General features: G+C 40.0%; 1 pseudogene; it reads right to left on the bottom strand.

Moving 5' to 3' along the window:
* Nucleotides 1–21926, bottom strand: LOC136213407 (flavonoid 3',5'-hydroxylase-like; annotated as a pseudogene).
* Between the last annotated feature and the right edge of the window lie 4588 nt (nucleotides 21927–26514).

Genomic DNA, 26514 nt, shown 5'->3' with positions numbered 1-26514 from the left:
TTAGTAAAGATCCAAACCAGATCGCCTAGGTTTAGGAACAAGCATTAATGGCTTCATTTTCTTAATAACAATCCCAAATTTATCAGACAATTCTAGCTCTGTTCCATGTGGTATTGTCCATTCAAATGTATTTAACATTGAACCCAATATGTGTTGGTCCCTGATACTTAGTTCCAAGGGGGGTTAGGAACTAATATAACTTTTTCGTGTTTTAATTAAGCTGACTGGAAGTTATTTTGAGAGTTTATTAACTCAGCTTTTGGTCAGCTTGGTGAGATATGTTTCAAGACAGCTTTAGTTAGATGTTGACTAAAGTTGTTTTCTCTTGAGTTAAGAATTGACACTCTTGGAGGTCTCCTTCTAACTCAGCACCACTTATTTACTCAAGGTCAGCTTAGACAATTTATATGCTGAGTAAATATAGCAAACAACACATACAATATAAGAGAGAGTTCAGAGATTACTCAGTATCACTTATCCTGGTTCGGCCTCTCTGCCTACGTCCAGTCCCCACAATCCTCCGGGCTTTTTGAATCCAATACTGAGCTCTTTAACGGTAGAGCACAAACCAATTACAAGGCAGTTGAATATGCAAGAGTACCTTCCTCTATTCGTCTACTCAACTCCTACTAAGTGCTACAACCCAGCACCTAGATTTCTCTACCACTGAATGCTTACAACCAAACACTCAGCTTAACACTCTCAATATTCCTATTGATCACAGACTTGTTCTTTTTATGCTAAAGAACACTTTAGATGATTATACAACAATCAATCTAGCATTTACACAGAGAATAGAAAGATGGGTGTAAGATCTGTTTGTATTTGAGTGCTTTCAAGATTTTCTTTCTTTGTATTTTTCTCTTGATGCTTCAGTATCTTATCCAAGGTTCTTCATTGTCCTTTTATAGAAGGAGATCGCAGATTTGGATCCTTTGAGTTGTTGTTACCATTTACACCAAAACGGCTCTTTTGGGGAACAATTTCTGGCCAGCTTCAGACTGCTCCGCCATTCCCTTTCTCTGTTTTCTTCAGGCGTCAGATTTGTCTTCTTGCGTATGGCTTGTCTATTTGTGCCAGTTGTCTTTTACCAATAATCCAATGACCCATGACTCTTGGAATTAGTCTTTTATGTGTCTTCGAGGTTCTAATTATTGGTGCAGAAGATTTGCAGACTTTGTCCTTTAGTGAACGGATCCTTCATGCTGTCCTGACAGTCATTCAACTTTCTTCGTAATCTTCGGATGTTCAACTTCGAAGCTGAGTTCATTCTTGGTCAGCTCCGTTCTGTGTAAACGCTTCTGAGGAAGTCTTCAATTTTAGTCAGCTTTGTTTTGCTTCTGAGTCCTATTCCACTCAGCTTCCATTTTGTCATGCTGAGTTGCTTTCCACTCAGCTTTGCTTATGCTGACTTTTGTCCTATCTTTACTTTATATATTTTTGCACTCAATATTGAACAAACACATTAGTACAATTAAATCAAAGCATTTAAATTTAATTGCCTCTTAATCATGGATGATTTTGTCAAATCAAAATCTTGTGGAAAGGTGTTTCAACAAACTCCCCCATTTTGATGTTGGCAAAATACATAATTACGGAACTCAGTTATAAGTTACCCCATGATTGATAATTTTTGAAATGACTCCCCCGTAAGGGTTGCACATATTGTCTTAACTTAATTCTAAACCTTCCAAGATCTAATTGAATTAGACTTAAGACATTTGTGTTTACTGACTTAGTTTTAGATTTGAACTTGTTTGGATTTAAGTCAGTTTTTCAAAAATATTAGAAGTATGTTGTCTCTCAGTTTATTGCATAAGTTGGTGTTAATGCATACTGAGTGTATTTAACTTCTTGATTTGTTTGTTCAAATTTTATTAGTCAGATCAGGAAGAAAACTGATACTTGTTATATATTGACCTAAAAAAAACATACATTCAAAAACAGGATATAAAGCTAAGTCTTAGACAATGACTAAGCTAGTTCTACTTCTTCTTTTTCTGCGCCGAGTGATCAGCTTGTGCAATTCCTTTGCCTTTCTCTTTCTCTTTGCTTCCAGAAGCATTACCTGCAGGTTGAGGCTGAGTTCCTCCTTGACTTGTCTCCCCCGTTTTGCCATCATCGGGTTTGTAGAGGAAGGTTTCATTTCGTGCTGCAGAGGAGAGATAATGGGAGTAGCGCTGAAGCCTTTTGGTGCTTTCACCCAAGCCATTAATGACTAGTACACTATCATCCTGGATATGCCTAGGAACCCGAAGGGAGCTGCTGATCATGCTGAGGAGGCATTCATGGGATTTGCTCAGGCAGGTGAGTGAGCTTGTGATTTGACCAAAAGATTGATGGTACAGTTTGAGCAGAGCAGAATCATAAAACATGCGCTGGGCATTGTTGATGTGCATTGCCTTCATGATAGCTTGTGAAAAGCTCATGAGTTCACTGTTGGAGATTGGATCAACATCCATCTGGGCTCTGTCGATGTTGAGTAGTCTGACTGCTTCACTTAATTGGTCAATAGTACACTGAGAAGAGGAGGATACTAAGTCACGTGTACTGGTTAGCTCAGTATGAAGCTTGGTGAAGCATTGTTGAAGTTCGGCAGAGGTGGCAAACTCAGCATTGTCGGGTGGACTTGATTTGGTCGGCTCAGCATTCAGCTTGGTAAAGCAATCATGCAACTCAGTAGAGTTAGCATACTCAGTATGGGTAGTGGCACTAGATTTGGTCAGTTCCGCATTTAACTTAACAAAGTATTCGTGCAGTTCAGTTGAAGTTGCATACCCTGGATTGACTGCCGACAATTTTTGAACTTGCCCTTCAAGTGAGTTCATATGGGTTGCCATTGTAAGCACCAGTTTAGTCAGTTTTGCTATTTGCCCTTGATTCGGTTGCTGAGTTTGAACCGTAGTGATAACGCTAACCAGATCCTTTAGTCCTCGAAGTTCATTCAGAAGCTGAGTAATACCTGACAGGTGGGAGGACTCTGCTTGAGTAGATTGGTGACCATCAGCTTGAGTAGTATTGAAATCTTGAAGCAAGGACTGAGCAGAAGCAATGACACATCGGCCAGACTCAGTAGCATTCAAGTATGCAAATCTAGCAGTGTTAGACTCAGAGGCTGGTATTGAGTTTGATGGTGGAGGAGGAGTTGGTTCTCTGCCAGATTGTGTACCTTGATTGGTACCTGGACTTTGATTAATTGGATGAGCTGAGTCATTAACATGTTGAGTTGAAGGTGGAGTTGAGGCAGGAGTTGGCTCAACTTGAGCAGTTTGGATTAGATCTGCAGGGTTTTTGGCTTGTTCCTCATCCTGAGTAACAGAGGCTTGTTTTTCTACAGGATTTTCTGGTGGTGACTCAGTCTCATTAGAGAAGTACTGGAACTGGATTGTAGAGAGGTCAGTTTCAAGCTCATCAATAGGGAAGTCGTCCATGAGATCAATTTGCTTTTGCGCTTTCTTTTTGAGTCGTCGCCGTGTCTCAGCTCTTGGCGGTGAATGGTACGTTCGAATACCTTCACAGGACTCAGTAGCAACTGTCTCTTCTACAAGTTGCTCAACTTGACCCTCAACAGCATTACTTTCTCTTTCTCCTTGCTCAACACCATCCTGAGATTTCTCAACATTGGGATGTTCTTCCTGCTCAGTATTAGCTTCTTGGTGCTCAACATGTACCACTGTTTCTTCTACAGCTTCCTTTTCTTGATTAGTTCCATGACCTTCAGGTTGAGTACAGTCTAGTGGGACAGCTTCCACTATTTTTAAGGAGTTACCCTTTTTCTTTTTCTTTAAAGGGGATTCTGGAGTTTCTTCTTCCTCATCCTCAGGCTCTTCTTGCCTTTTTCTTTTCTCAGATTGCTCCTTAGCCTTGTCAGCTTTAGCTTTTTCTTTTGATAATAGCCTTACTTTCTTTGGGACTGCATGAATGTCTTTTGAGCAGGTTTCTATAGCCTTCCTTTTCTTCTTCCTCTCAGGATGAGCTGTCTCAGGTGACTCAGCATGAGCCTCAACATCTCTTGCAGGCTCAGTTTCGAGCTCAATTTCTGGTTCCTCAGCTTCTTCATCTTCTTCAGCATCTCCAGCTCCTTCATATCCCTTTAAGGGTTGATTGTACAACAGTCCATCCAGTAGAACCGCAGTGATTTCACTCCCCAATGTACTTGTTTCATTCACCGTCTCTATTTGCTTGTCCTCAATAATTTTTGTAATGAGAGAGCCCAAGCGGAGTTTCTTACCACTTCGTTGAAGAGCTCCAACTAGGAAGACGGGAAGGTTGAGTGGAGTGTAGGTCAGCATGTGCCAGATGAAGCACTGCTCGAAGTTGGAGGCGGATGAAGCTGAGCTGAGTTTGGGGAAGATAAAGGTGGTCAGCATGTAGTGGACCATCTTTTGTTCTTTACCCATGCAGGTGCTGGGTATTTCACCCTTATGATCCTTGGGTTTACAGAACCCCTTGAGCTTCTCAGCCGTGTCTTTTGGCACTTTCTCCTTCGTCGTTCTAAACTGAATTCCTTCGTCTGGTAAATCTAGTAGGGTGGCTAGATAGGCAGTGGTTACGATGATTTTCTGACCTTTAACTGTGGTCTCCAAATAGTCAGAGTCATCTGCATCAACATGTAGATTCGAGTAGAATTCCCGTACTAACCTGGGATAGGTTGTTCCTGAAAGAGAGAAGAGACCTTTCCACTTGTTCTTCTCGATCCATTCACAGAATGGTTTCTCAGACGAGACAAAGCTTGGAGAAAACCATCGGCATCTTAGAACCTCCAGATTGTTGACCTTTTTATGAACTTTAATCATGGTTCTTTTCACTGGTTGTGAGGAGCCGGCGAGGTCAGCCTGAGTGGGTTTGTTTGAGGTTTGAGTTTTAGGGGTTTTGTCTTTGCCGGAAGCCATTTTTGAAGGTTTTGAGGTTTTAAGGAGAGAGAGAAGTTCGATTGCAGGAGATTACAAGCGTAAAGAGTGAAGAGTGGGGATTCTTCCACTTTTTATATAGATTTACGGTGGCCCCTATTCATTAACTAGCCGTTTTACCTAGGGACGTTCAACCGACAAAGATTCTGTCATTTATGACATCTTCGGTGCATGGGATTTGCCATTAATGTGCGTCTTTCCAAGGTGCCAGAGGTTACACGTGTAGGTTCATTTTACGCAAGTGGGTTTCTTTTTGATTTTTCTAGAATTCGAAGCGTTTGTGATGTTGAGTGCCCATGTTTTGTCTATCTCGAAATAACTCAGCATACGTTTGAGCATTCAGTATATGCTTCTACTCAGCATAGGATGAAGACTCAATATGTCTATCTACTCAGCATAGGATGAAGACTCAATATGTCTATCTACTCAGCATAGGATATTTACTCAACATTTGTATCTACTCAGTATAACCACTCAATGTTTATGTCTATTTAGCATGAGGCTATTTTTCTATTTTTAAACTTAAATAGAGAGTAGATATTTTATTTTTAATTTACTTAGCATGGCATTTGCACATTCATTCAAATTTCCACTCAGTATAGCAATCATTCAATCATACAGAATTATTTAGAGTGGATTTGACATACCAATGGCTTCCCTCAGTATATTGAATTGTTCTCGTGCTAAGGGCTTAGTGAAGATATCCGCAAGCTGATCATTTGTTGGCACATAGGTCAGCTTGATCTCATCTTTTAGTACATGGTCTCTGATGAAGTGATGCCTTATGCTAACATGCTTCATTCTACTGTGTTGGACTGGATTCTTAGATAGATCAATAGCACTTTTGTTGTCACACTTGATCTCTATTGTCTTTGTTTTGACTCCATAATCCTCAAGCCGTTGTTTTATCCATAGGACTTGAGCAACACAGCTTCCAGCAGCCACGTACTCAGCTTCAGCTGTAGACAGAGCTACGGATGATTGCTTCTTGCTGAACCAAGATACTAGATAGCTTCCAAGGAAATGACATCCTCCCGAAGTACTCTTCCGTTCTAGCTTATCTCGTCCATAGTCAGCATCAGTATATCCAATGAGTGTGAAGTCATTTGAGGTTGGATACCATAGACCTGCATCAACTGAGCTTTGCAAGTATCTAAAAATTCTTTTCACAGCCGTTAGATGAGATTCCCTGGGGTCAGCTTGATATCTAGCACAATAGCATACTGAGTATTGAATATCCGGTCTACTAGCAGTGAGATAGAGTAAAGAACCTATCATACCTCGATAGAGTTTACTATCAACTGACTTACTCTTCTCATCCTTGTATAGGACAGTATCAGTTCCCATAGGGGTTGATATTGGTTTGCAATCTACCATGCTGAATTTCTTCAACATTTCCTTGGTGTACTTAGACTGACTTATAAAGATGCCATTCTTACCTTGCTTGATTTGAAGTCCAAGGAAGAAGTTGATTTCACCCATCATTGACATTTCAAACTCAGTTTGCATCTGTTGACTAAACTCTTTGCACAAAGACTCGTCAGTGGCACCAAATATTATATCATCTACGTATATTTGTCCAAGTAGGGTATGTTTACCCTTTTTCTTAATAAACAAGGTTGTGTCAGCTTTTCCTCTGACATAGTTCCTGGTCAGCAGGAAATTGGTCAACCTCTCATACCAAGCTCTTGGAGCTTGCTTTAGGCCGTACAAGGCCTTTTTGAGTTTATAAACATGGTTTGGAAACTTTGGATCTTCAAACTCGGGAGGTTGATTAACATATACCTCTTCGTTTATAAAGCCATTAAGAAACGCACTTTTTACATCCATTTGGTATAGTTTAAAATTCATGTAACTGGCATAGGCACACAATATACGTATAGCTTCTAATCTAGCAACAGGAGCAAATGTTTCTCCATAGTCTATACCCTCTTGCTGACTATAGCCTTGGGCTACAAGTCGAGCTTTGTTTCTAATCACATTTCCATGCTCATCTAGCTTATTTCTAAAGACCCACTTGGTTCCTATGGGCTTTTGATTCCTAGGTTTAGGTACTAAATCCCATACCTCATTTCTAGTGAATTGGTCAAGTTCCGCTTGCATAGCATTGATCCAATACTCGTCTTGCACAGCATCGGCAAGGTTCTTTGGCTCATATATTGAGAGGAATGCAACATTGCTGAGGTATTTTCTAAGCTGATCTCTGGTCATTAATTTGTTGTTGGCGGCATCAAGAATGGCCTGTTCTGTATGTCCTCTTGGGATCTTAATTTCCTTGTGCAGTGTTGAGTCGTTTGGAAGAGGTGTTTCTACAATCTCTACAGGAATAGATTGGTCAGCAAATGATATTTCAATTTCTTGCTTACCTTGGGTCAGCTCCTGTATAGATGACTCAGAGGCTTCTGGTTGAGCAGCGGAAGCTGAGCCTGGTTCATCTTCTTCAGGCTGAGCTCACTTACCTGTAGGGTCAGTTTCATCGAACTCAACATGTACAAACTCTTCTACAACCTGAGTTCTTTTATTAAATACTCTATATGCTTTACTGTTTGTTGAGTACCCTAAAAAGATCGCCTCGTCAGCTTTAGCATCAAATTTAGCAAGGTTGTCTTTTGTATTGAGTAGAAAGCATTTACACCCAAAGGAACGAAAGTATCCAATATTGGGCTTTCGACCTTTCCAAAGTTCATATGGGGTTTTCTTAAGTATAGGTCTAACTAGAGCCCTATTCAGTATGTAACATGCCGTGTGAACAGCTTCACCCCAGAAGTACTTTGGAAGCCTATTTTCACTCAGCATTGTCCTAGCTATTTCGACAATAGTTCTGTTTTTCCTTTCAACAACCCCATTTTGTTGAGGTGTTCTAGGAGCGGAGAAATTGTGGTCAATACCACTGATTTCACAAAATTCATCAAACTGTTGGTTTTTGAATTCTCCACCATTGTCGCTTCTAATGTGAGCTATGTTGGTCCCTGGTAATTAGTTCCAAGGGGGGGGGGGTTAGGAACTAATATAACTTTTTAGCGTTTTAATTAAGCTGACTGGAAGTTATTTTGAGAGTTTATTAACTCAGCTTTTGGTCAGCTTGGTGAGATATGTTTCAAGACAGCTTTAGTCAGATGTTGACTAAAGTTGTTTTCTCTTGCATTAAGAATTGACACTCTTGGAGGTCAGCTTCTAACTCAGCACCACTTATTTACTCAAGGTCAACTTAGACAATTTATATGCTGAGTAAATATAGCAAACAACATATACAACATAAGAGAGAGTTCAGAGATTACTCAGTATCACTTATCCTGGTTCGGCCTCTCTGCCTACGTCCAGTCCCCAGAGTCCTCCGGGCTTTTTGAATCCAATACTGAGCTCTTTAACGGTAGAGCACAAACCAATTACAAGGAAGTTGAATATGCAAGAGTACCTTCCTCTATTCGTCTACTCAACTCCTACTAAGTGCTACAACCCAGCACCTAGATTTCTCTACCACTGAATGCTTACAACCAAACACTCAGCTTAACACTCTCAATATTCCTATTGATCACAGACTTGTTCTTTTTATGCTAAAGAACACTTTAGATGATTATACAACAATCAATCTAGCATTTACACAGAGAATAGAAAAGTTGGTGTAAGATCTTTTTTTTATTTGAGTGCTTTCAAGATTTTCTCTCTTTGTATTTTTCTCTTGATGCTCGGATTATGATCCAAGGTTCTTCATTGTCTTTTTATAGAAGGAAATTGCAGATTTGGATCTTGAATTGTTGTTACCGTTAACACCAAAACGGCTCTTTTGGGGAACAATTTCTGGTCAGCTACAGACTGCTCCGCCATTCCCTTTCTGTGTTTTCTTCAGGCGTCAGATTTGTCTTCTTGCGTCTGGCTTGTTTGTTTGTGCCAGTTGTCTGTTTCCAATAATCCAATGACCCATGACTCTTGGAATTAGTCTATTATGTGTCTTCGAGGTTCCAATTATTGGTGCAGACAATTTGCAGACTTTGTCCTTTAGTGAACGGATCCTTCATGCTGTCCTGACTGTCATTCAGCTTTCTTCGTAATCTTCGGATGTTCAACTTCTAAGCTGAGTTCATTCTTGGTCAGCTCCGTTCTGTGTAAACGCCTTTGAGGAAGTCTTCAATTTTAGTCAGCTTCGTTTTGCTTCTGAGTCCTATTCCACTCAGCTTCCATTTTGTCATGCTTAGTTGCTTTCCACTCAGCTTTGCTTATGCTGACTTTTGTCCTGTCTTTACTTTATATATTTTTGCACGCAATATTGAACAAACATATTAGTACAATTAAATCAAAGCATTTAAATTTAATTGCCGCTTAATCATGGATGATTTTGTCAAATCAAAATCTTGTGGAAAGGTGTTTCAACAAACTCCCCTATTTTGATGTTGGCAAAATACATAATTACGGAACTCAGTTATAAGTTACCCCATGATTGATAATTTTTGAAATGACTCCCCCATAAGGGTTGCACATATTGTCTTAACTTAATTCTAAACCTTCCAAGATCTAATTGAATTAGACTTAAGACATTTGTATATACTGACTTAGTTTTAGATTTGAAATTGTTTGGATTTAAGTCAGTTTTTTTTTAAAATATTAGAAGTATGTTGTCTCTCAGTTTATTGCATAAGTTGTTTTGGTGTTAATGCATACTGAGTGTATTTAACTTCTTGATCTGTTTGTTCAAATTTTATTAGTCAGGTCAGGAAGAAAATTAATATTTATAATATATTGACCTTCCAAAAACACATACATTCAAAGACAGACAGGATATAAAGCTAAGTCCTAGATATTGACTAAGCTAGTTCTACTTCTTCTTTTTCTGAGCCGAGTGATCAGCTTGAGCAATTCATTTGCCTTTTTCTTTTTCTTTGCTTCCAGAAGAATTACCTGCAGGCTGAGGCTGAGTTCCTCCTTGACTTGTCTCCCCCGTTTTGCCATCATCGGGTTTGTAGAGGAAGGTTTCATTTCGTGCTGCAGAGGAGAGATAATGGGAGTAGCGCTGAAGCCTTTTGGTGCTTTCACCCAAGCCATCAATGACTGGTACACTATCGTCCTGGATATGCCTAGGAACCCGAAAGGAGCTGCTGATCATGCTGAGGAGGCATTCATGGGATTTGCTCAGGCAGGTGAGTGAGCTTGTGATTTGACCAAAAGATTGATGGTACAGTTTGAGCAGAGCAGAATCATAAAACATGCGCTGGGCATTGTTGATGCGCATTGCCTTCATGATATCTTGTGAAAAGCTCATGAGTTCACTGTTGGAGATTGGATCAACATCTATCTGGGCTGTGTCGATGTTGAGTAGTCTGACTGCTTCACTTAATTGGTCAATAGTGCACTGAGAAGAGGAGGATACTAAGTCACGTTTACTGGTCAGCTCAGTATGAAGCTTGGTGAAGCATTGTTGAAGTTCGGCAGAGGTGGCAAACTCAGCATTGCCGGGGGGACTTGATTTGGTCAGCTCAGCATTCAGCTTGGTAAAGCAATCATGCAACTCAGCAGAGGTAGCATACTCAGTATGGGTAGTGGCACTAGATTTGGTCAGTTCCGCATTTAACTTAACAAAGTATTCGTGCAGTTCAGTTGAAGTTGCATACCCTGGATTGACTGCCGATAATTTTTGAACTTGCCCTTCAAGTGAATTCATATGGGTTGCCATTGTAAGCATCAGTTCAGTCAATTTTGCTATTTGCCCTTGATTCGGTTGCTGAGTTTGAACCATAGTGATAACGCTAACCAGATCCTTTAGTCCTTAAAGTTCATTCAGAAGCTGAGTAATACCTGACAGGTGGGAGGACTCAGCTTGAGTAGATTGGTGACCATCAGCTTGAGTAGTATTGAAATCTTGAAGCAAGGACTGAGCAGAAGCAATGACACGTCGGCCAGACTCAGTAGCATTCAAGTATGCAAATCTAGCAGTGTTAGACTCAGAGGCTGGTACTGAGTTTGATGGTGGAGGAGGAGTTGGTTCTCTGCCAGATTGTGTACCTTGATTTGTACCTGGACTTTGATTGATTGGATGAGCTGAGTCACTAACATGTTGAGTTGAAGGTGGAGTTGAGGCAGGAGTTGGCTCAACTTGAGCAGTTTGGATTGGATCTGCAGGGTTTTTGGCTTGTTCCTCATCCTGAGTAACAGAGGCTTGTTTTTCTACAGGATTTTCTGGTGGTGACTCAGTCTCATTAGAGAAGTACTGGAACTGGATTGTAGAGAGGTCAGTTTCAAGCTCATCAATAGGGAAGTCGTCCATGAGATCAATTTGCTTTTGCGCTTTCTTTTTGAGTTGTCGCCGTGTCTCAGCTCTTGGCGGTGAATGGTCCGTTCGAATACCTTCACAGGACTCAGTAGCAACTGTCTCTTCTACAAGTTGCTCAACTTGACCCTCAACAGCATTACTTTCTCTTTCTCCTTGCTCAACACCATCCTGAGATTTCTCAACATTGGGATGTTCTTCCTGCTCAGTATTAGCTTCTTAGTGCTCAACATGTACCACTGTTTCTTCTACAGCTTCCTTTTCTTGATTAGTTCCATGACCTTCAGGTTGAGTATAGTCTAGTGGGACAGCTTCCACTATCTTTAAGGAGTTACCCTTTTTCTTTTTCTTTAAAGGGGATTCTGGAGTTTCTTCTTCCTCATCCTCAGGCTCTTCTTGCCGTTTTCTTTTCTCAGCTTGCTCCTTAGCCTTGTCAGCTTTAGCTTTTTCTTTTGATAATAGCCTTACTTTCTTTGGGACTGCATGAATGTCTTTTGAGCAGGTTTCTATAGCCTTCCTTTTCTTCTTCCTCTCAGGCTGAGCTGTCTTAGGTGACTCAGCATGAGCCTCAACATCTCTTGCAGGCTCAGTTTCGAGCTCAATTTCTGGTTGCTCAGCTTCTTCATCTTCTTCAGCATCTCCAGCTCCTTCATATCCCTTTAAGGGTTGATTGTACAACAGTCCATCCAGTAGAACTGCAGTGATTTCACTCCCCAATGTACTTGTTTCATTCACCGTCTCTATTTACTTGTCCTCAATAATTTTTGTAATGAAAGAGCCTAAGCGGAGTTTCTTACCACTTCTTTGAAGAGCTCCAACTAGGAAGACGGGAAGGTTGAGTGGAGTGTAGGTCAGCATATGCCAGATAAAGCACTGCTCGAAGTTGGAGGTGGATGAAGCTGAGCTGAGTTTGGGGAAGATAAAGGTGGTCAGCATGTAGTGGACCATCTTTTGTTCTTTACCCATGCAGGTGCTGGGTATTTCTCCCTTATGATCCTTGGGTTTACAGAACCCCTTGATCTTCTCAGCCGTGTCTTTTGGCACTTTCTCCTTCGTCGGTCTAAACTGGATTCCTTCGTCTGGTAAATCTAGTAGGGTGGCTAGATAGGCAGGGGTTACAATGATTTTCTGACCTTTAACTGTGGTCTCCAAATAGTCAGAGTCATCTGCATCAACATGTAGATTCGAGTAGAATTCTCGTACTACCCTGGGATAGGTTGTTCCTGAAAGAGAGAAGAGACCTTTCCACTTGTTCTTCTCGATCCATTCACAGAATGGTTTCTCAGACGAGACAAAGCTTGGAGAAAACCATCGGCATCTTAGAACCTCCAGATTGTTGACCTTTTTGTGAACTTTAATCATGGTTCTTTTCACTGGTTGTGAGGAGCCGGCGAGGTCAGCCTGAGTGGGTTTGTTTGAGGTTTGAGTTTTAGGGGTTTTGTCTTTGCCGGAAGCCATTTTTGAAGGTTTTGAGGTTTTAAGGAGAGAGAGAAGTTCGATTGCAGGAGATTACAAGCGTAAAGAGTGAGGAGTGGGGATTCTTCCACTTTTTATATAGATTTACGGCGGCCCCTATTCATTAACTAGCCGTTTTACCTAGGGACGTTCAACCGACAAAGATTCTGTCATTTATGACATCTTCGGCGCATGGGATTTGCCATTAATGTGCATCTTTCCAAGGTGCCAGAGGTTACACGTGTAGGTTCATTTTACGCAAGTGGGTTTCTTTTTTATTTTTCTAGAATTCGAAGCGTTTGTGATGTTGAGTGCCCATGTTTTGTCTATCTCGAAATAACTCAGCACACGTTTGGGCATTCAGTATGTGCTTCTACTCAGCATAGGATGAAGACTCAATATGTCTATCTACTCAGCATAGGATATTTACTCAACATTTATATCTACTCAGTATAACCACTCAATGTTTATGTCTATTTAGCATGAGGCTATTTTTCTATTTTTAAACTTAAATAGAGAGTAGATATTTATTTTTAATTTACTTAGCATGGCATTTGCACATTCATTCAAATTGCCACTGAGTATAGCAATCATTCAATCATACAGAATTATTTAGAGTGGATTTGACATACAAATGGCTTCCCTCAGTATATTGAATTGTTCTCGTGCTAAGGGCTTAGTGAAGATATCCGCAAGCTGATCATTTGTTGGCACATAGGTCAGCTTGATCTCATCTTTTAGTACATGGTCTCTGATGAAGTGATGCCTTATGCTAACATGCTTCATTCTGTTGTGTTGGACTGGATTCTTAGATAGATCAATGGCACTTTTGTTGTCACACTTGATCTCTATTGTCTTTGTTTTGACTCCATAATCCTCAAGCTGTTGCTTTATCCATAGGACTTGGGCAACACAGCTTCCAGCAGCCACGTACTCAGCTTCAGTTGTAGACAGAGCTACGGATGACTGCTTCTTGCTGAACCAAGATACTAGACAGCTTCCAAGGAAATGACATCCTCCCGAAGTACTCTTCCGTTCTAGCTTATCTCGTCCATAGTCAGCATCAGTATATCCAATGAGTGTGAAGTCATTTGAGGTTGGATACCATAGACCTACATCAACTGAGCTTTGCAAGAATCTAAAAATTCTTTTCACAGCCGTTAGATGAGATTCCCTGGGGTTAGGTTGATATCTAGCACAATAGCATACTGAGTATTGAATATCTGGTCTACTAGCAGTGAGATAGAGTAAAGAACCTATCATACCTCGATAGAGTTTACTATCAACTGACTTACTCTTCTCATCCTTGCATAGGACAGTATCAGTACCCATGAGGATTGATATTGGTTTGCAATCTACCATGCTGAATTTCTTTAACATTTCCTTGGTGTACTTAGACTGACTTATAAAGATGCCATTCTTACCTTGCTTGATTTGAAGTCCAATGAAGAAGTTGAGTTCACCCATCATTGACATTTCAAACTCAGTTTGCATCTGTTGGCTAAATTCTTTGCACAAAGACTCGTCAGTAGCACCAAATATTATATCATCTACGTATATCTGTGCAAGTAGGGTATGTTTACCCTTTTTCTTAATAAACAAGGTTGTGTCAGCTTTTCCTCTGACATAGTTCCTGGTCAGCAGGAAATTGGTCAACCTCTCATACCAAGCTCTTGGAGCTTGCTTTAGGCCGTACAAGGCCTTTTTGAGTTTATAAACATGGTTTGGAAACTTTGGATCTTCAAACTCGGGAGGTTGATTAACATATACCTCTTCGTTTATAAAGCCATTAAGAAACGCACTTTTTACATCCATTTGGTATAGTTTAAAATTCATGTAACTGGCATAGGCACACAATATACGTATAGCTTCTAATCTAGCAACAGGAGCAAATGTTTCTCCATAGTCTATACCCTCTTGCTGACTATAGCCTTGGGCTACAAGTCGAGCTTTGTTTCTAATCACATTTCCATGCTCATCTAGCTTATTTCTAAAGACCCACTTGGTTCCTATGGGCTTTTGATTCCTAGGTTTAGGTACAAAATCCCATACCTCATTTCTAGTGAATTGGTCAAGTTCCTCTTGCATAGCATTGATCCAATACTCGTCTTGCACAGCATCGGCAAGGTTCTTTGGCTCATATATTGAGAGGAATGCAACATTGCTGAGGTATTTTCTAAGCTGATCTCTGGTCATTAATTTGTTGTTGGCGGCATCAAGAATGGCATGTTCTGTATGTCCTCTTGGGATCTTAATTTCCTTGTGCAGTGTTGAGTCGTTTGGAAGAGGTGTTTCTACAATCTCTACAGGAATAGATTGGTCAGCAAATGATATTTCAATTTCTTGCTTACCTTGGGTCAGCTCCTGTATAGATGACTCAGAGGCTTCTGGTTGAGCAGCAGAAGCTGAGCCTGGTTCATCTTCTTCAGGCTGAGCTCACTTACCTGTAGGGTCAGTTTCATCGAACTCAACATGTACAGACTCTTCTACAACCTGAGTTCTTTTATTAAATACTCTATATGCTTTACTGTTTGTTGAGTACCCTAAAAAGATCGCCTCGTCAGCTTTAGCATCAAATTTAGCAAGGTTGTCTTTTGTATTGAGTAGAAAGCATTTACACCCAAAGGAACGAAAGTATCCAATGTTGGGCTTTCGACCTTTCCAAAGTTCATATGGGGTTTTCTTAAGTATAGGTCTAACTAGAGCCCTATTCAGTATGTAACATGCCGTGTGAACAGCTTCACCCCAGAAGTACTTTGGAAGCCTATTTTCACTCAGCATTGTCCTAGCTATTTCGACAATAGTTCTGTTTTTCCTTTCAACAACCCCATTTTGTTGAGGTGTTCTAGGAGCGGAGAAATTGTGGTCAATACCACTGATTTCACAAAATTCATCAAACTGTTGGTTTTTGAATTCTCCACCATTGTCGCTTCTAATGTGAGCTACTCTTAGGTCTTTGTCATTTTCAAGCTTTTTAATCAGTGTGGTAAACATCTCAAAGGTTTCATCCTTGCAGCTCAGCAAGATGATCCAAGTGTACCGAGAGAAATCATCTACAATAACCAAGGAAAATTTCTTACCTCCCAAGCTGAGTGGCTGGATAGGTCCGAAAAGATCCAAGTGTAGTAATTCCAATGGTCTTTTGGTTGAGACAATATTTTTGCTATGAAATGACTTTTTAGTTTGTTTGCCTTGCTGACAAGCTTTACACAGTTGATCTTTTTCAAACTTTAATTTGGGTAATCCCTCAACTAATTGCTTTCTAGCTAATTTGGCAAGAAGGTCCATGCTGACATGCCCAAATCTTCTATGCCATAGCCAGGAGTTGTCCTCTTTAGACACTAAGAATATGTTTTTAGAAAACTGTTTTTCTAAGTTTAACATGTATACATTTTCTACACGAGGGGCAGTTAAAATTAATTCATTTGTATTTCCCTCGAGTATTTGACACTTAGTATCATCAAATACAACCTTTCTGCCGCTCTTGCAAAGCTGAGCTACACTTAGCAGATTGTATTTGAACCTTTAACTAAGGAGACAGACTCAATAGTTGGGTTACCTCCGATAGTACCTGAGCCGACTATCTTACCCTTCTTGTTGTCTCCAAAGCTTACACTTCCACCTCGTTTAAGCTCTAGTGTGATGAACTGAGTTTCATCACCTGTCATATGCCTTGAGCATGCGCTGTCTATATACCATAGTTTTGACTTCTCCACGCATGTCAAGCTGACCTGCAGTTTAAACTATTCATTTTTAGGTACCCAATCCCTTTTGGGTCCTTTCTTGTTAGTATAAACAGGTGCAAAATCATATTTTAACTTGTGACGGCATACTTTTATGGTGTGGCCTGGCTTACCACAGAAATCACAAAAAGGTACCCTTTGTGGGTTGAACTGAGTATGGTCAGCATTATTGTGTTGGGCATGCCAACATACTTTTGTGGTATGGCCTTTTCTTCCGCAGAAGTCACATTGGACATTTCGCTTGTTGTGCCAACACACATCCTTTGTGTGCCCCCTTTTTCCACAACACTCACATTGAGTAAATTGCTTATGCTGACCAGTATTTGCGTACTCAGCATGGGGTTTATTTCTATTTGAGCCCTTCCCTTGACTCTGTAACATTGTGATATCCTTTCTAAGTTTCTTTGACTCAGATTGAACCTCCGTGACAAACTTATGTAAGATTTGCATGTTGGTATGCAAGTCAGAGTTGTCCTGGAGAAGATATCGGAGGTCACTCAGTTTGACCTCTTCAATCTCATCACAGCGCCTGCTGAGTGCCTTAATCTTTTTGTTACACTTCTTAGTTAGTGTATATAAGTCACTCAGGGAATTTACCATTTCATTTCTAAGCAAAAGTAAGGATGTTACATCATTGTTGTTTTCCTCCTGCTCGGAATCTTCAGAGAGGTCAGCTTGCTCAGATTGGGATTGGTCAGCTCCATCATCTGCCATGAAACATATGTTGGCTGTTTCATTTTGCTCAGCTTCGGATGATGTTGACACATCACTGTCACTCAATGTGGCTACCATAGCCTTTTTGCTTCCCTTCTTCTCCTTTTTGAGGTTGGGACAGCTTGACTTGATGTGCCCAGTTTGATAACACTCAAAGCATGTGACAGACTTCGAGCTGTCCTTCTTGTACTTGTCACTTGACTCGGCTTTATACTTATCATTTCTTCTAAATGACCTTTTGCCGTTTCTATCATTCCTTCTGAACAGCTTCTTCACCTTTCTGGTGAACATGCTATTTCCTCATTATCAGTTGACTCAGCTTCAGTTGAGTCAGCTTTCATGACAAGTGACTTTTGTTTCTTATCTTCTGATTTTTCTTTCTCTTTAGCTTCAAAGTTTTTCATAGAGATTTCATGGGTCAGCAGGGATCCGATCAGCTCATCATATTTATAGGTAGTCAAGTCTTGAGCTTCTTCTACGGCTGTTTTCTTTGCTTGCCAACTCTTAGGCAGACTTCTCAGAATTTTCTTCACCTGTTCCTCTTCAGTGAAGTTCTTTCCAAGCCTTTTTAGCTCGTTTATAATATTTGTGAACCTTGCGTTCATTTCTGAGATGTCTTCATTCTCATTCATCTCAAACTGCTCGTAGAGTCTCATATGTTGATTGACTTTAGACTCCTTAACTTTGCTTGTGCCTTCATAGGTTACTTCAAGCTTCTTCCAAATCTACTGTGCTGACTCGCAACCTGAAATCTTATTGTATTCTGCAGCATCTAGCGCACAGTGAAGCATGTTTATAGCCGAAGCATTGTTTTGTAATTTTCTGAGGTCATCCTCTGTCCACTCAGCCTCACTTTTAACGACTTTCTCATCGTTAACAGTTTTGTATGGCACATGTGGACCCTGAACAATTGCAAGCCATGCACTCATGTTTGTGGCTTGAATAAAGTTTTTCATCATATTCTTCCAGAATGTATAATTTGACCCAAAGAATAGGGGAGGTCTAGTGATTGATAGTCCCTCAGGGAGTATCTGTGTTGTTTGGTTTCCTGGAAGGAACCGAGTGCTATTCTCACCCATTTTTAGGGATCAGCTCAAGATTGTTAAATCTTTGAGTAGTGAGCTTAGGCTCTGATACCACTTGTTGGTCCTTGGTAATTAGTTCCAAATGGGGGGTTAGGAACTAATATAACTTTTTCGTGTTTTAATTAAGCTGACTGGAAGTTATTTTGAGAGTTTATTAACTCAGCTTTTGGTCAGCTTGGTGAGATATGTTTCAAGACAGCTTTAGTCAGATGTTGACTAAAGTTGTTTTCTCTTGAGTTAAGAATTGACACTCTTGGAGGTCTCCTTCTAACTCGGCACCACTTATTTACTCAAGGTCAGCTTAGACAATTTATATGCTGAGTAAATATAGCAAACAACACATACAATATAAGAGAGAGTTCAGAGATTACTCAGTATCACTTATCCTGGTTCGGCCTCTCTGCCTACGTCCAGTCCCCACAGTCCTCCGGGCTTTTTGAATCCAATACTGAGCTCTTTAACGGCAGAGAACAAACCAATTACAAGGCAGTTGAATATGCAAGAGTACCTTCCTCTATTCGTCTACTCAACTCCTACTAAGTGCTACAACCCAGCACATAGATTTCTCTACCACTGAATGATTACAACCAAACACTCAGCTTAACACTCTCAATATTCCTATTGATCACAGACTTGTTCTTTTTATGCTAAAGAACACTTTAGATAATTATACAACAATCAATCTAGCATTTACACAGAGAATAGAAAGATGGGTGTAAGATCTGTTTGTATTTGAGTGCTTTCAAGATTTTCTTTCTTTGTATTTTTCTCTTGATGCTTCAGTATCTTATCCAAGGTTCTTCATTGTCCTTTTATAGAAGGAGATCGCATATTTGGATCCTTTGAGTTGTTGTTACCGTTTACACCAAAACAGCTCTTTTGGGGAACAATTTCTGGCCAGCTTCAGACTGCTCCGCCATTCCCTTTCTCTGTTTTCTTCAGGCGTCAGATTTGTCTTCTTGCGTCTGGCTTGTCTGTTTGTGCCAGTTGTCTTTTACCAATAATCCAATGACCCATGACTCTTGGAATTAGTCTTTTATGTGTCTTCGAGGTTCTAATTATTGGTGCAGAAGATTTGCAGACTTTGTCCTTTAGTGAACGGATCCTTCATGCTGTCGTGACAGTCATTCAGCTTTCTTCGTAATCTTCGGATGTTCAACTTCGAAGCTGAGTTCATTCTTGGTCAGCTCCGTTCTGTGTAAACGCTTCTGAGGAAGTCTTCAATTTTAGTCAGCTTTGTTTTGCTTCTGAGTCCTATTCCACTCAGCTTCCATTTTGTCACGTTGAGTTGCTTTCCACTCAGCTTTGCTTATGCTGACTTTTGTCCTGTCTTTACTTTATATATTTTTACACTCAATATTGAACAAACACATTAGTACAATTAAATCAAAGCATTTAAATTTAATTGCCTCTTAATCATGGATGATTTTGTCAAATCAAAATCTTGTGGAAAGGTGTTTCAACAATATGTACATTAATCCCCTCTCTGCTAATGGAATTCCTGCACAAACTCTTCTCCCTGCTCCAAATGGTAGATACTTAAAATTGTTCCCCAAATAATCCAAATTTTCAGCCTTATTGTCCAAGAATCTCTCAGGCCTAAACTCCAATGGATTTTCCCAGTGAAGGGGATCTCTGTGGATAGCATAAACATTGAGGAATATAGAAGTTCCTTTTGGAATTGTATACCCTCCTATTGTGCAAGATTCACTTGACAAATGAGGTACTAATAGAGGAAGTGTTGGATGTAAACGATTTGCCTCTTTGCATACTGCATCAAGATACTTTAACTTGGGCAAATGAGACTCTTCTAATTCATTGTTGATACCCACTACTTCTTCTAATTCTCTATACACTTTGTTCTTTACTTGTTCATTTATCATTATTTCTGTCATTGTCTATTCTAGCATGGTTGCTAGGGTGTCTGTGCCACCCACCACTATGTCCTGCCAATAATAGCAATTCATGAATGAACTTATAAAATCAAATGGGACTAAAATACCCAAGTTTTTCTTAAGTGTAGATATAACTAATGTAATAAATTGTAAAAATGAAATTCCGACATTTTCAACGTAGAACAATTTGTGCTTAAATAGTTCCTTTGATTCGTAGGATGCAAATAATAAGTTTACAATTGTGTTTGCTCCTATTGAAACCAAAACAATGTGTTTTGGGTTAGATTGGGAAAATATGGACAATTCTTTATTTAGTGGGTGTAATCAGCATCTCATAGACGAATATGGATTGGTAAGCCGAGGTGGAACTAAGACCATCTCTAATGGTCCTAATTTTGTTGTTACTAAATGAGATAAGTTCTCCTTACTTCTTTGTTACAAAAATTAGTTTGTTATATATATATATATTAGTAACATACAGTAATTGTCTCCCTAAAATCCAAAAATAAACTATTTGAAGGCCATGCATGGGCCAGAGGCGCCAGTTCTGGCGCGTGGTCTGCACGCGCCAGATCTCGCGCCTGATGTGCCAGGCGTGGCCTTCAGCTTTTTGTGCAAAAAATACTCTTTACTCCTGGATAAATTCAGTTTCAGTCCCTTTCATTAATTAATTATTATTTGTTTACCCTATAAAATTTTAAAAAATTAATCCCTCCTAATGGGATGTTACTTCTCTCTATTACTAACTCCACAAAAGTAACAATTGTTGTTACTAACCATTAGTGATGCTCTAATCCCTATAGGGGTGATTCTTGATCACGGATGGATGTTGGCAACACATGCCTCTCCCTAGGCCTCTAGACTTAACTAGGAGTCTTGTTTTGGGGTTCTGTTATTTATGCTCATGATTACATTTATAACAAAGTTTTATCATTTTTTTATGTTAGGTATATATATACACACACTAATTCAAAAACATACCTTATTGCTAATCAAAATAAAGATGACTCTAGTGAAAAAAGATTTCTAGTATTTTCATATCATACCAGTAGTAAGGCTTTGATTTGGTTCATGGTAATTGATGTTTGAGCATCTCCTTGGTTGTTATAATCCAGTAGAATCTGCAAGAAATCTTTATTTCCCTCTTTCTTTTCTTCTTTCCCTTCCCGGATACGATGCTCTATCACAGAATTAAAAATCTTGTCAAATTGTAAGTGTACTCTCCTTGCTTGTTTCTCTATACCTTGCAACTCAAATCTTGCTAGGATTGGAAAAACATCAGACACATTAGTTCTTCCAAATAAGATCATAATTTCCCCTGCCATTTTCCGAAACTCTGCAATAAAATGAGTTCTTTTCTCTCCTTTAAGTGCGCCACCACACAACATACTAATAACAGAGTTTGCAGTTATTCCAAATACCAATTCACCAAAATCAACTACTTCCCCTGCTTTGTTATAAGCATGCCTGATACCCTTGTGCATCTCTTGCTTTCTGAGCCGATAGAGGGCATCAATGCTTGCATTATTCAGCATCTCGCGAACAAACACTTTACGCATTTTCATCCATTCTAGATCATAAAAGCGGAAAGCTATATCGTTTCCACCATAACTCATGATCTTAGCAGCCATGGTTGGTTCGTGGTTTGCAAAGATCTTGTCGTTGTCACGGAGAACTTGCTTCGCAAGGAAAGGTGAGCTAATTACTACGTACAATTTGTTTCCGAGCCAGAGCTTGTAGATAGGACCATATTTTGCAGCTAATTCAGTGAACTTTTTGTGGAGGAAAGTGCCTAGAAATGGAAGGTATCCAAGCATTGGCAAGCCCTGGGGACCTGGCGGCAATTGAGCTGTTGATTTCTTGCGGATATTGCTTAACAGAAGTATGGTAAGTAGTGAGAGTATTATGGTGAGATATATTTGCCAGAAGCTGAAGAAGTGGTGTAAGTGCGACATGTTTTTCAATACAAATTGATAATATTGTTGTTGAGTTGAGTTGAGATGGATATATGGTAGCAAGATGTGGTTATTGATAGGTTTTTATTAAAAGTTAGGTAATTAATTTATTATTCCCTATATGTTGACAAAACACACTGTTTAGTCCCTACATTTTCAAAATCACATTATAAGATCTCTAACATTTTTCTCGATAAACTGTTTAGTCCCTAATGTTTTTTCTCGGTGTACTGTTTATTCCATGCCGTTAGATTCTCATGAAGATTCTGTTAGTCAATTTTGAGTGTTCTTCTTCTTGATTTTCTTCTTAATCGTCCAGATTCGTAAGCATTGGGTCTGTGTTCTTTTTCTTGTTCTTCATATAAATAGCTTCTTCTTTTAAATTGGATTTCCTCTTCTGAAATTTGAAGGTAAATTTTGAATTTAAATTTTAAGTTATTGCTTGTCTTCCTCTTGTTTGACTATGTCCTTCTTTAACGGTAAATAGTAAAGGGTAATTTAGTCATTTCCGAATTCATAAACGGTAAAAAATCTAACAAACAAACAGAATGACTAAACAGTTCACTGAGAAAAAGGTTAGGGACCTTACTGTGTGTTTTTGAAAATACAGGGATTAAACAGTGTGTTTTGTCAAAATATAGAGACTAATAAATTAAGGGGGTGTTTGTTGCTCCTTTTCATGCTCCTTTTTGCTTTTTCACTTCAAAAAGGAGAGTTTTATGTGTTTGGTTAGTGACCTCCTGTTTGCCTTTTACATCTGAAAAGCAGTATTGGGTGTTTGGTTAGTGATCTCCTGTTTGCCTTTTACACTCGAAAAGCAGCCTTTTACAAAAGCAGAGAATCTCTGCTTTTTGGAAAAGCAGATTTTTCAAATAGCAAACAGCAAACCGTAACAGCAACAGCAAACCATAACAACAAACAGTAAACCGTAACAGCAAACAGTTGGTAAAACAAACAGCCCCTAATTAGTCTTAAAAGTTTAAAGGTAAGAGTGGCATACCCCGTAGATTTTATGTCTAATTAGGGACCCTCAATATAAATGAGGATCTTGTGTCGTTTTTATAAAAAGAAAATTTCACAAGTGTCCTTTTCTTTTATTTATTAAAGAGACCAACCCTCTGAAAAAATCTAGTAAAATCTTGTAATTGGTACATTTCGATGTTGATTCATTCATTATAAATTTTTTTGCAAAAAAGTATAGCAAATGTGCTGATAGATGTTATTGTTGCGGTTGTTTTCGTTGTTAGCTATTGATGTTGCAGTAAGCTCTTTAGTATTGTTGTTAACTGGTTGTTATTAACTGATTAATTTATACTGTCTAATAAAATTATACTGAACTCTTGCTGTTAGTATGTGAAATGTCTAATATGAGAATGTTTTAAATTAATGAACAAATAAATTATAAAACAAAGCTAAATTACAAAAAATAATAAAAATAATTTAAATAAATAATTCAAAATAAATTTTTATCGAACATAACAAATAGAGATAGAAATAATGTTAAAAAAGAAATATGTTTTGTATAAATAAGAATGATAATTTTGTCAATATCAAATAACTACAAACACATGTTTCTGGAAAGCCCCCAAAAGAATTTTTTTTTGTGAAAATCTCTGAAACGCATCTATTTCTATAAAAAAAAAGCTACACGCTAGCCGCCACCGCTAGCCGCCGCAGCCTCTAAAATCACAAACCTTCCACCATGGCCACCGTGGTAGATTCTGTTTCTCCTTCTCCGTTCCCTTTGGACGATTTCCTCAGCATAAGGACTCTCTTCAATCCAAAATTGTGGTTCGCCTCTTTTGAACCACCTCCCAAACCCGTCTCCTATGCGGGGGTTCTTAAGAAAAACACGGTGGACACTCCTCCCTCATCCGCAATGATCTCCAACATCGGGGGCATCAAATCGGTCCGAATATCTCAAGCAGCTTATGAAAAACGAATTGCGATGTGTGCAAACTCATGGATTGGTCGACTCATCCTCAATAAGGGGGACAAGCCATGGAAAGTTGCGGATTTAAAAGAAAATTTGACTAAAATTTGGGGCTTATAGGAACCTTGGCGCTTGACCTCGATTGGAAAGGGTTACTTCCACGCTATTCTTGGCTCTGCAACCGCAAAAGCCCATGTCTTCACAAAAGGAATCGTTAATACGAGGCCTGTAACTCTTCACCTGCAGCCATGGGTGCCGGATTTCGACCCAATGGCTGAGAAATCACTCAAATGCATAAGTATGGGTTCGATAATACTCTCTCCCTTAGGAATATTAGGATACTCAGATCCTCTTAGACATCGCAAAGGGCATCGGAGGACTTCTTCGATTTGACAGGGCTACTCTGGATGGGGATTTCGGTCATTTTGCAAAGATGCTTCTGGATGTTGATCTAGCCCCTGAACTACCAGTAAAGCTTGGCATAGAGAGGGATGGAAAACAACTGTGGATTGAAGTTGCTTATGGAAAGCTTCGCAGTTTTTGCAAGGTCTACTCTTCGATTGGACATATGGCCTTGATAACGGGTGGTGAACTCTTGATCGGAATCCTTCCCTGCGGGGGGCGCCATTGGGATCGGCGGGGGGAAGCTCCGATGCCAAAGTCAGTATATAGTAATAGAATAAACGGTAATGACAAAGTAGGGTTAAGGAGAGCGTGAATATGTACCTCAATAGCTTGGGATGCAAGCTATTTATAGTCATGTAGTTGTAACTCTTGGTAACTAAAAAGTCTCCATTAATGCCTCATTAATGGTGGTTACTGATCTTATTCAAGTATGACCGTTAGCTCATTAATGGGTTATTAGTGCCTTTGTCGGGAATCAGCTCATCCGTTCAGGGGGCGGATCGAGGCATGATGGCGGGTCTCCCATAGGTTTGACTACGGATAGCGTGTGGAGGAATCTATGTGATCCGCCACTTTGGTAGCTTGCTTGATACGCCATAGCTTTCCCGATCGCCTGGATACGCGGTCGTTTTGGTTAATATCCCTTTCAGCCCCCCCAAAGTAATATTAAAGTCCTTTAGGGCTTTTGACTTTCCTGGCGTGCCGTCAAGAGGCGTCACATTAATTGTTGCTCTGTCCCAGACCATCCACCATGCGACAAGTGTCTTGGACACACCGCTCGAGGTAAGTGGCGGCCTCTCTTCAAACTCTTTCCTTCTCTTACTTCCATTATCTTTCTCATTTGCTAATTCTCCTCCAACTTTTGTCTGCGTTTTCCAGAGCCTTCCTTGTGTCAAGAACTCTTGAAACTTCTGATTTTCCATGTAAGTTAACCTTCTTGTTCTATTTTGCTGTCATCTGGTTTTTATGAGTTCTTCCTCCGGCTCTACCACTAAAATTTTCGATTTAACTACTTCCTCTAAGTCTTTGTTTAGTTGGACTTCTTCTGAGAGCTCAAGTTCCTCTGAGAGTACCCCTAGTTGCGACTTATCGGAGTTGCGTAATACGATGAGGGAGCGTAGGAATTATCGCCCCTGTTTAATTGAAAACCAGGACCCTTCCGTCGTTGTGGCTCCTATTGCTCCGGCGATAGACCCTAGAACCTTTTCTAGAATGGAGGCTTCTCCTTCAACCCCAATTAGGAAAAAGAAACCTCGTGCAGAGATCACTTCATCTCGTATGAGCCCCGCAGATCTTGCCGACTTGGCGGATCGTTATCCGTGGATAAAAAATTATGAGACTGCATTGGCGGATGCTCACCAGCGACCCGCCTGTCCCCCTAGGGGATATCTTTCTGTATATAGGAGTCATGTTGAGAGGGGATTCCTCCTTCCTCTTCCCCGAGTGACGGGGGATATTCTGGATTTCTTTGGGATCACCGTTAGCCAGCTACATTCGAATGGTTGGTTGGATGTAGCTTTAGATTGTTTTTTAGCTTCTAATATGGGGGTAACCTGTACTCCCCGGGTCTTCAGATCTCTTCACAAGCCTTCAAAACGTCAAACCGAATCTTTCATCACTTTTGTCAAATTCAAAGGCTATTCGCGCTTTAGCGATAAGATGTCAAACGTCCATCTCTGGGATGAAAAGTTTTTCTTCGTCAAAGTGGAAGAGGGCCAATCTATTGGATTCCCGTTGAACTGGAACTTTAAGCCTCAACATATGGCTGGAGATTTGCGTCTACTGACCGATGCGGAGGAAAAAGTGGCGAATCTCATGAAGAGCATCAAAACGGATTTCTAGACATACGCCGATGCTCTGGAATTCATGATGAGTGATATTCCCCTAGTCCATCGAGTGGGGGCTGAGATTACTTACGTGAAGTTTACCCAACTTGATGAAGGTACCTTTTTTCTTTCCTTGAACCTTGATTATTTTGTTGTCCCCTTGTCAGGGATTTATTTAAAGCCAGCCGTGCGCTTGTAGAGAGGCGTAAGAAGCAGAAGGAGATGGATGCTCAGAAGAACGTGCAGGTGGCGAATCCCAGTAAACGGGACGAGAAACGCCCTTTAGAGGGTGCTACGTTCCCCCCAAGTAAGAAAACAAGGTCAGCTGCTGCCG

The sequence above is a fragment of the Euphorbia lathyris genome, chromosome 1 (genome assembly GCF_963576675.1).
Source record: "Euphorbia lathyris chromosome 1, ddEupLath1.1, whole genome shotgun sequence".
In the NCBI taxonomy this organism is placed as follows: Eukaryota; Viridiplantae; Streptophyta; class Magnoliopsida; order Malpighiales; family Euphorbiaceae; genus Euphorbia; species Euphorbia lathyris.
The sequence above is the reverse complement of the archived record's forward strand: the minus strand, read 5'-3'. Positions and strand labels throughout refer to the sequence as shown.